General features: G+C 34.2%; 1 protein-coding gene across 3 annotated transcripts in view; it reads right to left on the bottom strand.

The window, feature by feature from the left end:
• LOC142224253 (uncharacterized) overlaps window positions 1-11280 on the bottom strand; it is a 562139-nt gene extending 550859 nt beyond the window's left edge. Inside the window, exon 1 of one of the 3 annotated variants that reach the window (XM_075294022.1) lies at window positions 10445-11280. The gene's annotated coding sequence lies outside the window, so the exon portion shown is untranslated. The remainder of the gene's footprint in view (window positions 1-10444) is intronic. The other 2 variants (XM_075294025.1, XM_075294026.1) reach the window with 2 other exon arrangements.
• Between the last annotated feature and the right edge of the window lie 1015 nt (window positions 11281-12295).

The following is a 12295-nucleotide window of genomic DNA, read 5'->3' as shown; positions in this document are numbered from 1 at the left end:
CTATAATTTGCTAACGATATTACTTTTTAAATAAGTGGACTGTATTATATACATTGGAGAGGGTCGTATACAAAAAATTATATATGTTAAACTAAGTTTATCTTACCATAGAAAATCTGAGAAATATTAAATAAAAATAAAAACACGTTTGGATGTTAATTTCTGTTTTTTTTTAGACTTCTAATACCGACAGAAAGTGACGGACCCATTTCTGAGGGTTTTAAAGAATTTTGTCCTTAGCATTGCGTAAATTTTGAGTCATAAAATTTAAGTTGCATAATCTTCCATATTAGGTCAATACTTTTTTCAGTGTAGGCACCATATAAACCAATCTCCAGATTTGACCTCTGAAGAAGACTCTTGGAGGAGCAAATTTCATCCTATTCGGTTGAAATGCTATAAGTTATGTTAGTATATGATCTCCAACAACTATGTAAAAATTGTATCAGTTAATTTTTAACTTCAACTAACTTTTTAATTGGAAATATTTTGGTGACATTTTTTTTTTTGCTCCTAGTAATGTGAGTTCCAAGTGTTTTTCATGGTCGGAGCTTTAAAACTAATCGAGTTTACGAAATACTTATAAGCTCTATTCCCTCTTCATAAGCCTGAAAACATGCAAAGAAAATTTTAAATAATAGGTAACCTACACTCAAAAAAAGTTTATTTGGATCCAAAGATTTTGACCTTCCTTTAAGGATTTTGGTATTGATTCTTTAAAATAAGGACATTTTTTGCGACCTATCTGGCTTTAAATCTAGGATCTATAAAATTAAAATTAGGATACGGATCTAATTTATCGAATCTTCATTCTATTTTTCCGGTATATTAATAAAGCTATTCACGTACAAGGTTAGGTTAGGTGGCAGCCCGATGTATCAGGCTCACTTAGACTATTCAGTCCATTGTGATACACATTGGTGAACTTCTCGTACAAACAAATGCCACTTTAAAACAAGTATATACGGCCGTAAGTTCGGCCAGGCCGAATCTTATGTACCCTCCACCATGGATTGCGTAAGAACTTCTAGTAAAGGCTGTCATCCACAATCGAATTACTTGGGTTGCGATAACACTTGCCGATGGCAACGTATCGTAAAACTTTTTAACACTGTCTTCTAAATTGTAAGTTAGCCCATACGGGGTATATATTAAACAAAAAAAGGCCGATTAAATACGTATATAATCTAGTTTGACAAAATTTTCTATAGAAATAAAATTTTGACAAAATTTTCTATAGAAATGAAACCTTTGACAAAATTTTCTATAGAAATAAAATTTTGACAAAATTTTCTATAGAAATAAAAATTTGACAAAATTTTCTATAGAAATAAAAACTTGACAAAATTTTCTATAGAAATAAAATGTTGACAAAATTTTCTATGGAAGTAAAATGTTGACAAAATTTTCTATAGCAATACAATTTTGACAAAAATTTCTATAGAAATAAAATGTTGACAAAATTTTGTATAGAAATAAAATTTTGACAAAATTTTGTATAGAAATAAAATGTTGACAAAATTTTCTACAGAAATAATTTTTTTACAAAATTTTCTATAGAAATAAAATTTTGACAAACATTTCTATAGAAATAAACTTTTGACAAAACTTTCTATAGAAATGAAATTTTAACAAAACTTTCTATAGTAATACAATTTGACAAAATTTTCTATGGAAATAAAGTTTTGGTAGATTACAAAATTTTCTATAGAAATAAAATTTTGACAAAATTTTCTATGGAAATAAAATTTTGACAAACATTTGTATAGAAATAAACTTTTGACAAAACTTTCTATAGAAATGAAATTTTGACAAAACTTTCTATAGTAATAAAATTTGACAAAATTTTCTATGGAAATAAAGTTTTGGTAGATTATTTTTGGCGATATGGACCAATTTTTGTGTAATAAGTCATCGGCTATATATAACTAAAGACCGATATGGACCAATTTTTACATGGCTATTAGAGGCCATATATTGACAAAATGTACCAAATTTCAACCGTATCGGATGACTTTTGCTCCTCCAAGAGGTTCCGGACGTCAAATCTGGGGACGGTTTATATGGGAACTATATATAATTATGGACCGATATGGACCAATTTTTGCATGGTTTTTAGAGACCATATACTAACACCATGTACCAAATTTCAACTGGATCGGATGAATTTTGCTCTTCCAAGAGGCTCCGGAGGTCAAATCTGGGGATCGGTTTATATGGGGGCTATATATAATTATGGACCGATATGGGCCAATTTTTGCATGGTTATTAGAGGCTGTAAACCAACATCAGGTACCAAATTTCAACCGGATCGGGTGAAGTTTGCCCCTCCAAGAGGCTCCGGAGGACAAATCTGGGGATCGGTTTATATGGGGGCTATATTGAATTATGGACCGATATGGACCAATTTTTGCATGGTTGTTAAAAACCGTATACTAAGACCACGTACTAAATTTCAACCGGATCGGATGAATTTTGCTCCTCCAAGAGGCTCCGGTGGTCAAATCTGGGGATCGGTTTATATGGGAGCTATATATAATTATGGACCGATATGGACCAATTTTTGCATGGTTGTTAGAGGCCGTATACTAACATCAGGTACCAAATTTCAACCGGATCGGATGAATTTTGCCCCTCAAAAAGTCTCCGGAGGTCAAATCTGGGGATCGGTTTATATGGGGGCTATATATAATTATGGACCGATATGGACCAATTTTTGCATGGTTGTTAGAGACCATATACTAACATCAGGTACCAAATTTCAATCGGATCGGATGAATTTTGCCCCTCCAAGAGGCTCCGGAGGTCAAATCTGGGGATCGGTTTATATGGGGGCTATATATAATTATGGACCGATATGGACCAATTTTTGCATGGTTGTTAGAGACCGTATACTAAGACCACGTACCAAATTTCAACCGGATAGGATGAATTTTGCTGCTCCGGGAGGCTACCCAAGCCAAATTTGGGGATCGGTTTATATGGAGGCTATACGTAAACGTGGTCCGATATGGCCCATTTTCCATTCCATCCGACCTACATCAATAACAACTACTTGTGCCAAGTTTCATGTCGATAGCTTGTTTCGTTCGGAAGGTAGCGTGATTTCCACAGACGGACGGACAGCCGGACAGACGGACAGACGGACGGACGGACAGACGGACGGACGGACGGACATGCTTAGATCGACTCCGAATTTCACCACGACCCAGAATATATATACTTTATGGGGTCTTAGAGCAATATTTCGAAGTGTTACAAACGGAATGACAAAGTTAATATACCCCCATCCTATGGTGGAGGGTATAAAAAACCAAATTATGACGGATACTTCGAAGTAAAAAAATATTCTCTTAATTCCAAACAAACTTTAAACCAAATATGATAAATCCTCAAAACAAGTCTTAGCCTATATTTGAAGCGGTTTTATCTTAAATCTAAAGATTCAATATTTCAGTTAATTTAAAGACGATTTCTTTAAATAAAAAATGTGTTTCCTTACTTTAAGGAAAATGTGCCTTAGTTTATAGACATGCAACTTTAACGAAGGGACGCAAATTTTCAAAATGTGTGTCCTAAATTTGATGAAAAAATTTTTGAAGCAAAGATTATTTTCTTTTAATTAAAATTTCATTATTTTAAAGAAATTTGTCCTTAATAGTGTATAAGTTGCGCGTCCTAAAATTTAGATTGCGTAATATTTAATATCACGTAAATATTTGTTTTCAGTGTAGGAGTGATTTTAGACTAGAAATAAATGGTTGTTAGCTTAATTTATAACCAATTTATTTCACAAAGTGTGCCACATTTTTAATGATACTTTTTTTGCAACTTTTTAACAATTCTCAGTGGTATCGAATTTTCTCATTGTAGTAATGACCACTTCCGGGTATCTGTATGGGTTTAAGATAGCTTCGGATTTTCCACCAAAACTCAAAATTAAAAGTGCGAAACATGAAGACAATTAACATATATTTTGTAAAATATTGTCAAAGTTTGAATGGAAAACTTCCAAAGCAAAAATCAATATACACTGAAAAAAAACATGCCCGGTTCCAAAGATTTTGGCTTTACACTAATGATTTTGGCATTGATTCCGAGCCAAAGAAGCGGAAAATTGATGTAATGACAGTGTAGTGACTGTGAAAGTATGCTGGATACGGCGTGGAAACCGATCATGGTAACCTCATACACTTTCATCAATTAGTTACCTGTAAGATAAGATTTTCCAAATTTTTAAAACGTCGATATTTCTAAATTCGAGAAATCGACTCTTCGAAATTTTTGAAACCCCAAATAACCTATTGCCATTCTGGGGCCTTTCTCAAGAAACCCTAAAAATATTAACAAAAAAAAACAAAACGATCTAATAACTGAAGGAAATTTGCACCCAATTCTATAGAATGTTAAATGTCAGCATCCCAAAATGTAATTTTCTGTATCATAGACAAGAACGTTAATTTCATTAAATAATAGAAGATTAATTTGCATACATACCCATTGGGTTTTATATCATAGACCGTATTGAAAAAAATACTAATTCACATAGTTGTTGTCATGTTATTATATATAGGAAATGTCAGCATTCATTTCACTTTTAAAATACCACTATACAAAAATAAGAGTAATTTAAAAAAAAAGCAAAAAAAACAAAACAAATTAACTACATTTTAATGGTACAATGGTTACTTTTACTTTTATCTCCGCTCTATTTTTTGGATATACGTTTCGTTGATTAGTTATTAGATTGTCTGTTTTATTTCTATGAAATTTGAAACTCAATTAAAAGTTAGGTCACGAATTTTACGATAGCAAAGCCACATATTATTTTTGCAAGCCATCAGCAGCCAATTAAATCTTTTTTTCTATTGCAGAAACATTTGTGATACATGACACTTGGCCATTAATTGATATTGAACTTAATCACAAGGCACATACTACTGGAGATGAAAAGTCTCTGAACATTTGTCACAGACCGTCAAAAGTGAACTAAAAACTTAGTAGAATATTAAACAATTGTATACCTGCGATTTATTTATTATCGAATTAAATAGCAGCCATGACTAAGATTTAAAAAATTATATTTCTGTATTTATAGAATTAAAACCACAAGACGATATTGAAAATGGTTTTACAAGTCATGATAATCGTAACACTTTGGCGAGGCTAAAGCTCATTTACCCTCCATAATGAATTGGCGGGTCTAAATGAGAGCGATATTTCGATGCATAATTCATGATAACTAAATACAAGTAGTAGATATGTAAGTGAATTGAAGTGACCATACATACCCCTTTTTGGGTGTTCGGTAAATACATTTTAGATATTTAGGGACTTCGTTATAGAGGTTCGGTTTAAGTGGCAAGATGTTTCCGATGTTGAATTTTGTAACATTAGAATTGGAATTTGTACGAAAAATTTTTCTAATTTGTAAGGAGGAGTTTTAAAAATTAATGTCTAAGCGTTCAAGAGAACCTTATGAAAATATCAATACATAAATTCTGTAGATCGATACAGTGAAAGCCAATTGATCTAAATTAATAATTTTATTAGGGGAGATCAGTCCATAAGGGGGCTATATCAAAATAAACACCGATATTAATTACACTCTAGTGTCTTATGGTATTGGCTGTGTCTATGGGCTCAAGAAGATAAATCGGAAGATTGATCTGAAATTGCTCCTGTGATTTCAAATTTCGAGCAAATTGGATGGAAATTGTGACTAGAGGTGTGCACGTGACACGAAATTGTCGTGACTCACGCGTGAGTGTGCGTGAGCGTGATTAACAAACCAAATATCGTGCGTGAGCGTGAGTCACGAAAATATTATCTTCGTGTGTGTGCGTGAGTAACGAATTTCGGAAAAACGCTAACGAAAATAATACCGCATCCGAAATAGAGGTGTACACGTGACACGAAATTGTCGTGAATCATGAAAAATTTCGTGACTCACGCGTGAGTCTTGAGTCACGCTGATGGCAACGGCGTGAGTGTGCGTGATTAAAAAACCAAAAGTCGTGCGTGAGCGTGAGTCACGAAAATAATTTCTTCGTGAGTGTGCGTAAGTAACGATTTCGGAAAAACACGCGAAAAAATCATGCCCACGGACATAAAACGCTTACGAGATGAATTCATTTACAATTTTAGTGACACCTGGGATGTTAAGAGTTTAATAACGCTCTCGATTTTAATCATGCTCATGTTTTCAAACACGTCGCTAAAGTAAATTAGTCCCGCATCCGAACTAGAGGTGTACACGTGACACGAAATTGTCGTGAGTCACGCTGATGGCAACGGCATGAGTGTGCGTGAGCGTGATTAACAAACCAAAAGTCGTGCGTGAGCGTGAGTCACGAAAATAATTTCTTCGTGAGTGTGCGTAAGTAACGAATTTCGGAAAAACACGCTCACGAAAATAATCCCGCATCCGAACTAGAGGTGTACACGTGACACGAAATGGTCGTGAATCAAAAACTTCGTGGCTCATGCGTGAGTCGTGAGTCACGCTGATGGCAACGGCGTGAGTGTGCGTGAGCGTGATTAACAAACCAAAAGTCGTGCGTGAGCGTGAGTCACGAAAATAATTTCTTCGTGAGTGTGCGTAAATAACGAATTTCGGAAAAACACGCTCACGAAAAAATCATGCCCACGGACATAAAACGCTTACGAGATGAATTCATTTACAATTTTAGTGACACCTGGGATGTTAAGAGTTTAATAACGCTCTCGATTTTAATCATGCTCATGTTTTCAAACACCTCGCTAAAGTAAATTAGTTCTAAATTATTCGTGAGTCACGGTATTTTTCGTGAGTCACGACATTTCGTGCGTGAGTATAGATTTTCTTTTCGTGAGTGTGCGTGAGTCCTACCATACAATATCGTGCGTGAGTAAGATTTTTCCGTCGTGAGTGTGCGTGAGCGTGAGTAAAATATTACGTACGTGCACACCTCTAATCCGAACATAAAACTCTTAGAAGTTGAATTCATTTACAATTTTAGTGACACCTAGGATGTTAAGAGTTTAATAATGCTGTCGATTTTAATCATGCGCATGTTTTCAAACAAGTCGCTAAAGTAAATTAGTCCTAAATTATTCGTGAGTCACGACATTTTTCGTGAGTCACGGTATTTTTCGTGAGTCACGGTATTTTTCGTGAGTCACGACATTTCGTGCGTGAGTACAGATTTTCTTTTCGTGAGTGTGCGTGAGTCCTACCAAACCATATCGTGCGTGAGTAAGATTTTTCCGTCGTGAGTGTGCGTGAGCGTGAGTAAAATATTACGCACGTGCACACCTCTAATCCGAACATAAAGCTCTTAGGAGTTGAATTCATTTACAATTTTAGTGACACCTAGGATATTAAGAATGTAATAATGCTGTCGATTTTAATCATGCGCATGTTTTCAGACACGTCTCTCATATAAATTACTCATAAAATCATTCGTGATTCACGATATTTTTCGTGAGTCACGACATTTTCGTGCGTGAGTGTACGTGAGTGCAAATTTTCTTTTCGTGAGTGTCATGCGTGTGTGTGCGTGAGCAGGATGTTTCTGTCGTGAGTGTGCGTGAGTAAAATATTACACAACTCTAATTGTGACCAATTGTGATCCATGCCCCAAGAAATGAAATTTTGAGAAGGTCAATATCAAAACTGGACCTATGTTACACATTAACAGTCGCCTTAGCACATTGCACCACCGGCACAGTTGCCATAACAACGTCTAACTGAGTGACATTTCACGCACGCTCACGCACGATACGTGTGGTAGCCACTCACACTGACGTACATTCACGAAATAAAAACCAGTACCCACGCACGATTCATGACAAATCACGTGACTCACGACATTTTCCAACCGGGAATGAGCAAAGGTAACACAATTCATGAATAGAATATAGTTCGACAGCTAAATTAATTTCCTTTAATATACCAGTAAGAACCAGAGAACTGCAACCGGTGGCTTTTTTTCGTATTGCAATCTTACCCACAAAATGTCGGTGGCAGTGAGTAAGACACCAATTACCATGCGATCTTTTACATTGATACAAATGCGAGAATAAAAACCCCGCTAGTATATAACAATGTTCGTATGCAGTGTCTTGCAATCTTAAACCAATCTACGATGTCGACGCTCGGTAAACAAAAAACGAGTGTGGCACTTAAGTGTGATTGCACTCAACAACAACAATTCTCAGCAGTTGGCATTAGCTCAAGCCATAGACTATAGACTTTAGATAGATGAGCCATGAGTGTCAAACTATTTGTGACAGTTCCGAAGATTAAGAATAAACGAGAAAAATAAGAGCACGCTTACAATCTCTTTCGTTTTCCTTTTTGTAGTTTGCCAATTTTACACAAAATTAGAACGTTTATGATGCAACAGAGGATTTATAAATAAATTAATATATTAAAAGTTCATATTTGAACAAAAAATTGTGACCAAAATCGCGAAAATACGAAATTTAATTTTGAGCAGCATTGCTCTTTACGAACAACACAAAAGCAAATGCACGAAAATTAATGTTTGGGACTGACTCTTTACGAAAAAATCAAAACGAAATGTCAGAAAATTAATTTTTGGAACTGACACATTGTTTTTAAAGAGAATAGTGGATCATCTATCTAAAGTCTATAGTCTATGGCTCAAGCAAATTGAGAGAGTACCAAATAAGAGAATACCAAACTGCTGAGATATGGGTAACCAATTTGTGTGATTGCTTTACTACGGTGTTTTCGAAAGACCAACACTCATACTAACAAACACCGACGATCATCGGTTGCATTGGTGGTTGATTTTTTTTACCAATTGGTGTTTTAAGATTGCAAATATTGGTGTTTACTAAATACACTGGTCGGTTGCGGTAGATCGCAGCCGTTCTCTGGTAAGAATTAAATCTTGATTTTTTTTGTGAGCGTGATTTTGCAGAAATTTTATTCACGCATATTCATTTCGTGTCACGCGCACACCTCTACGTCTAACGATTATTTTAAGACATTTCATGGCCAAAAAAAAACGAATACCGTTCATGAAGTCGTGAAGGCCCGTGGACGAAATCGTGAACATTCCGTTTTGATTTTTTGTGAACATTTCCGTTTCATTTTGTCACCGTCCGTTCATGATTGTGGAACGCAATTTTTTCCATTAGTGTAATACCATAAACCAGATTTGTATGAGTATTACCACTTGGAACATACAATTGTTGTTGGTCCTTAAAGTAAAGAAACACATTTTTGATTTAAAGGAATCGTCCTTAAATTGAGACTTATTTTGAGGTTTTTACATCTTTGGCTTAAAGGTTTTTGGAATTAAGAAAACATTTTGTACTTTGAAGTGTACGCTATAATTTGGATTTTAAACTGACATTAATATACCGGGAAAAGAAAATGAAAATTCGATAAATGAGTTTTGTTTTCTAATTTTAATTTTATTGAAAACTGAAAACTGAAACTGAAAAAATATTTACGTGATATTAAAGATTATGCAACCTAAATTTTAGGATGCGAAATTTACAAAATATTAAGGACAAATTTATTTAAAATAATGAAATCTTTGCTTCAAAAATTTTTTTCATTAAGTTTAGGACACAAATTTAGTAACTTGTCCCTCCGTTAATGTCGTATATCTTAGAAATAAGGCTAATTTACCCTAAAGTAAAGAAACACATTTTTGATTTAAAGAAATTGTCATTAAATTAACGGAAATATTAAAACTTTAGATTTAAGATAAAAACGTTTCAAATATAGGCTAAGACTTATTTTGAGGATTTAGGATCTTTTGTTTAAAGTTTTTTTTGGAATTAAGAAAAATTTGTTTAATTTGAAGTATCCGTTATAATTTGGATTTTTAAACTGGCATTTGTTTGTACGTGAGTACCTTTATTAATAAACCGCGAAAAGAGAAAGAAAATTTGATAAATGAGGTCTGTATCTTAATTTTAATTGTATTGGTCCTAGATTTAAAGCCAGATAGCTCGCTAAAAATTCTTTATTTTAAAGAAGCCGCATCTTTGGCTCGGAATCAATACCAAAATCCTTAAGGGAAGGTCAACATTTTTGGATCCAAGTAAACTTTTTTTTGAGTTTACTTAAAATATTTAAAGAATCCCGAAAAAAACCCGGAAAATCCAGGGATTCTATATTTTGAAATCCCGAATCCCGGGATTTTCAAAAAACTATCGCGAATGACAGCCCTATCGACTATCAATTTTTAATTTTTAAATGTGTGTCACAAAAACTTTGGCGATCGACGTCAATTTTTTAGCATATACGTTCCCAAGTTCGGACTCCTTTAATTAAATAAACTTCCTGGATTCCAATCTGATTTTCACCTCTCAGTCTTTGATAATTCAATAGCTCACTTGATTAGTAGCACAACCAAAATTACTTTCTAATATCATATAATATAATTTTACAAAATATTATTTTTAACAAACTTACTTAATTAACATTATCCAATGGTGTATAACGTTACAAATATCCTTTCACTGCAAATGCTGTTAGATGATGGCAATCAACAACCACAAAACACTGAACCAGCCGACACCTTGAGACTCCGACAAAGATTGTAAAGCTCAGGCTTTACCCAAAAGTAGGGATGGATGATGGTTCTTCGATTGTGTCACCACAAGTCCGATTGTAGCTGACTTTCCAATGACCTGGGAAAAAGTGAAATGAATGCAGTCACCACAGGTTGTTGTTTAGGTGTGTGTGTGTTGACACTTTTAAGTGTGTCCAATTGGATTGGAGAGACAAGGAACTTAGTGGTGACTATCTGCGATGTTGTTGTTTGTTGATATTTAAAAATCCACCTGTTGTGTATTCCTTTAATACTCCTCGAACATGAATAAGGGGAATGCATAGAGAGCGTAGAATAATGATTGTCTATTTAATGTTTTCCGTCTGAATGATAATGGTTTCCAACTCGATAATGAAGACGATGGCAATGATGACGTAGGGAATGGTAGGGGGTTTCCTTAATATCTAAAATGACTGACCTTGCAAAACGATGTCTTCTGTTTGTCTGTGGTTAAACTCTGATATTTTGGAATTTGTATTTTTTTATTAATGATTTTTCTTGACACTGTTATTTTATAATTTGCATAATTTGTTATTGGTTAGCACCACTTTTTTGTGTGAATATTTTCAATTAATTTATTTAACACAATATTAAATTTGTTGTTGTTATTTTGTGTACCTTATTGGTACATTTGGACGGCAACGTTTTCAACGTATGAAACCCTTAATAGGATTTCAATAATTTTTATCACTTGATTATAAATTTTTGAGCATTTAAGTATTTCATATTAATCATAATTTCTTTCATTTAAAAATTTTTATAGTTTTTCACATTTTTTTCAATTTGTAATCTGAAAGGGAAAAATTGAGATAATTTAATGAAATTGTATCTTATAGGTAGATCTTTTATCTAAGATAAGTTAGGTTAGTTAGAGCAAAGGTATGGGATTCTCCCATAGTGAAGGGGGCTGTCTGATTCTATTTTTAGCTTAATGAGAGCTTAAATACATCCATAGCAAAAATCATGAAGTGAAGTGAATCAACACACATATAGTGTCAAACGGAGAACAGAACATGAACTAAAAACGTAATGGTTACGAATTTAGAAACAGGCATGCACGATTTCACTTTTAATGCCAACCAAGAGCTACGAGGACCCAGGTTCGAATACCGCATTGGACATTTCTTTATGCTCTCCACCAAAGGAGGATGGTATACTAACTTTGTCATGCAGTTTGTAACACAGCGAAGTAATGGTCTTAGACCCCATAAAGTATATATTCTTGGTCGTGGTGAAGTTGTGAGTCAATCTACCGGTGTCCGTTCGTCTGTTGAAATCACTCTAACTTCCGAACGAAGCAAGCCATCGACTTGAAACTTGGCACAAGTAGTTGCTATTGCTGTAGGTCGGGTGATATTGCATTTGGGTCATGTCGAACCAATTTTCATTATAGCCCCATATAAACTGACCCCCAGATATGGCTTGCAAAACCTCTTAGATGACCAAATTTCATTCGAAGCAATTGAAATTTGGTACTTGGTATTAGTACATGGCCTTTAACCACCATGCTAATATTTGTCTCGAACAGTCGATATTTATACATAGCCCCACATAAACTGATTGGTAGAATTCTTGATGTTTTGGTAGAATTATCATAATATTACCCTCCAACTAAGAGGTACTTAAATTTTCTATAGAAATACAATTTTGACAAAATTTTCTATAGAAATAAAATTTTGCAAAAATTTTCTATTAAAATAAAATTTTGACAA

Source organism: Haematobia irritans, chromosome 2 (assembly GCF_050003625.1).
Source record: "Haematobia irritans isolate KBUSLIRL chromosome 2, ASM5000362v1, whole genome shotgun sequence".
Lineage (NCBI taxonomy): Eukaryota > Metazoa > Arthropoda > Insecta > Diptera > Muscidae > Haematobia > Haematobia irritans.
This window is presented reverse-complemented; position numbering and strand designations above follow the sequence as displayed.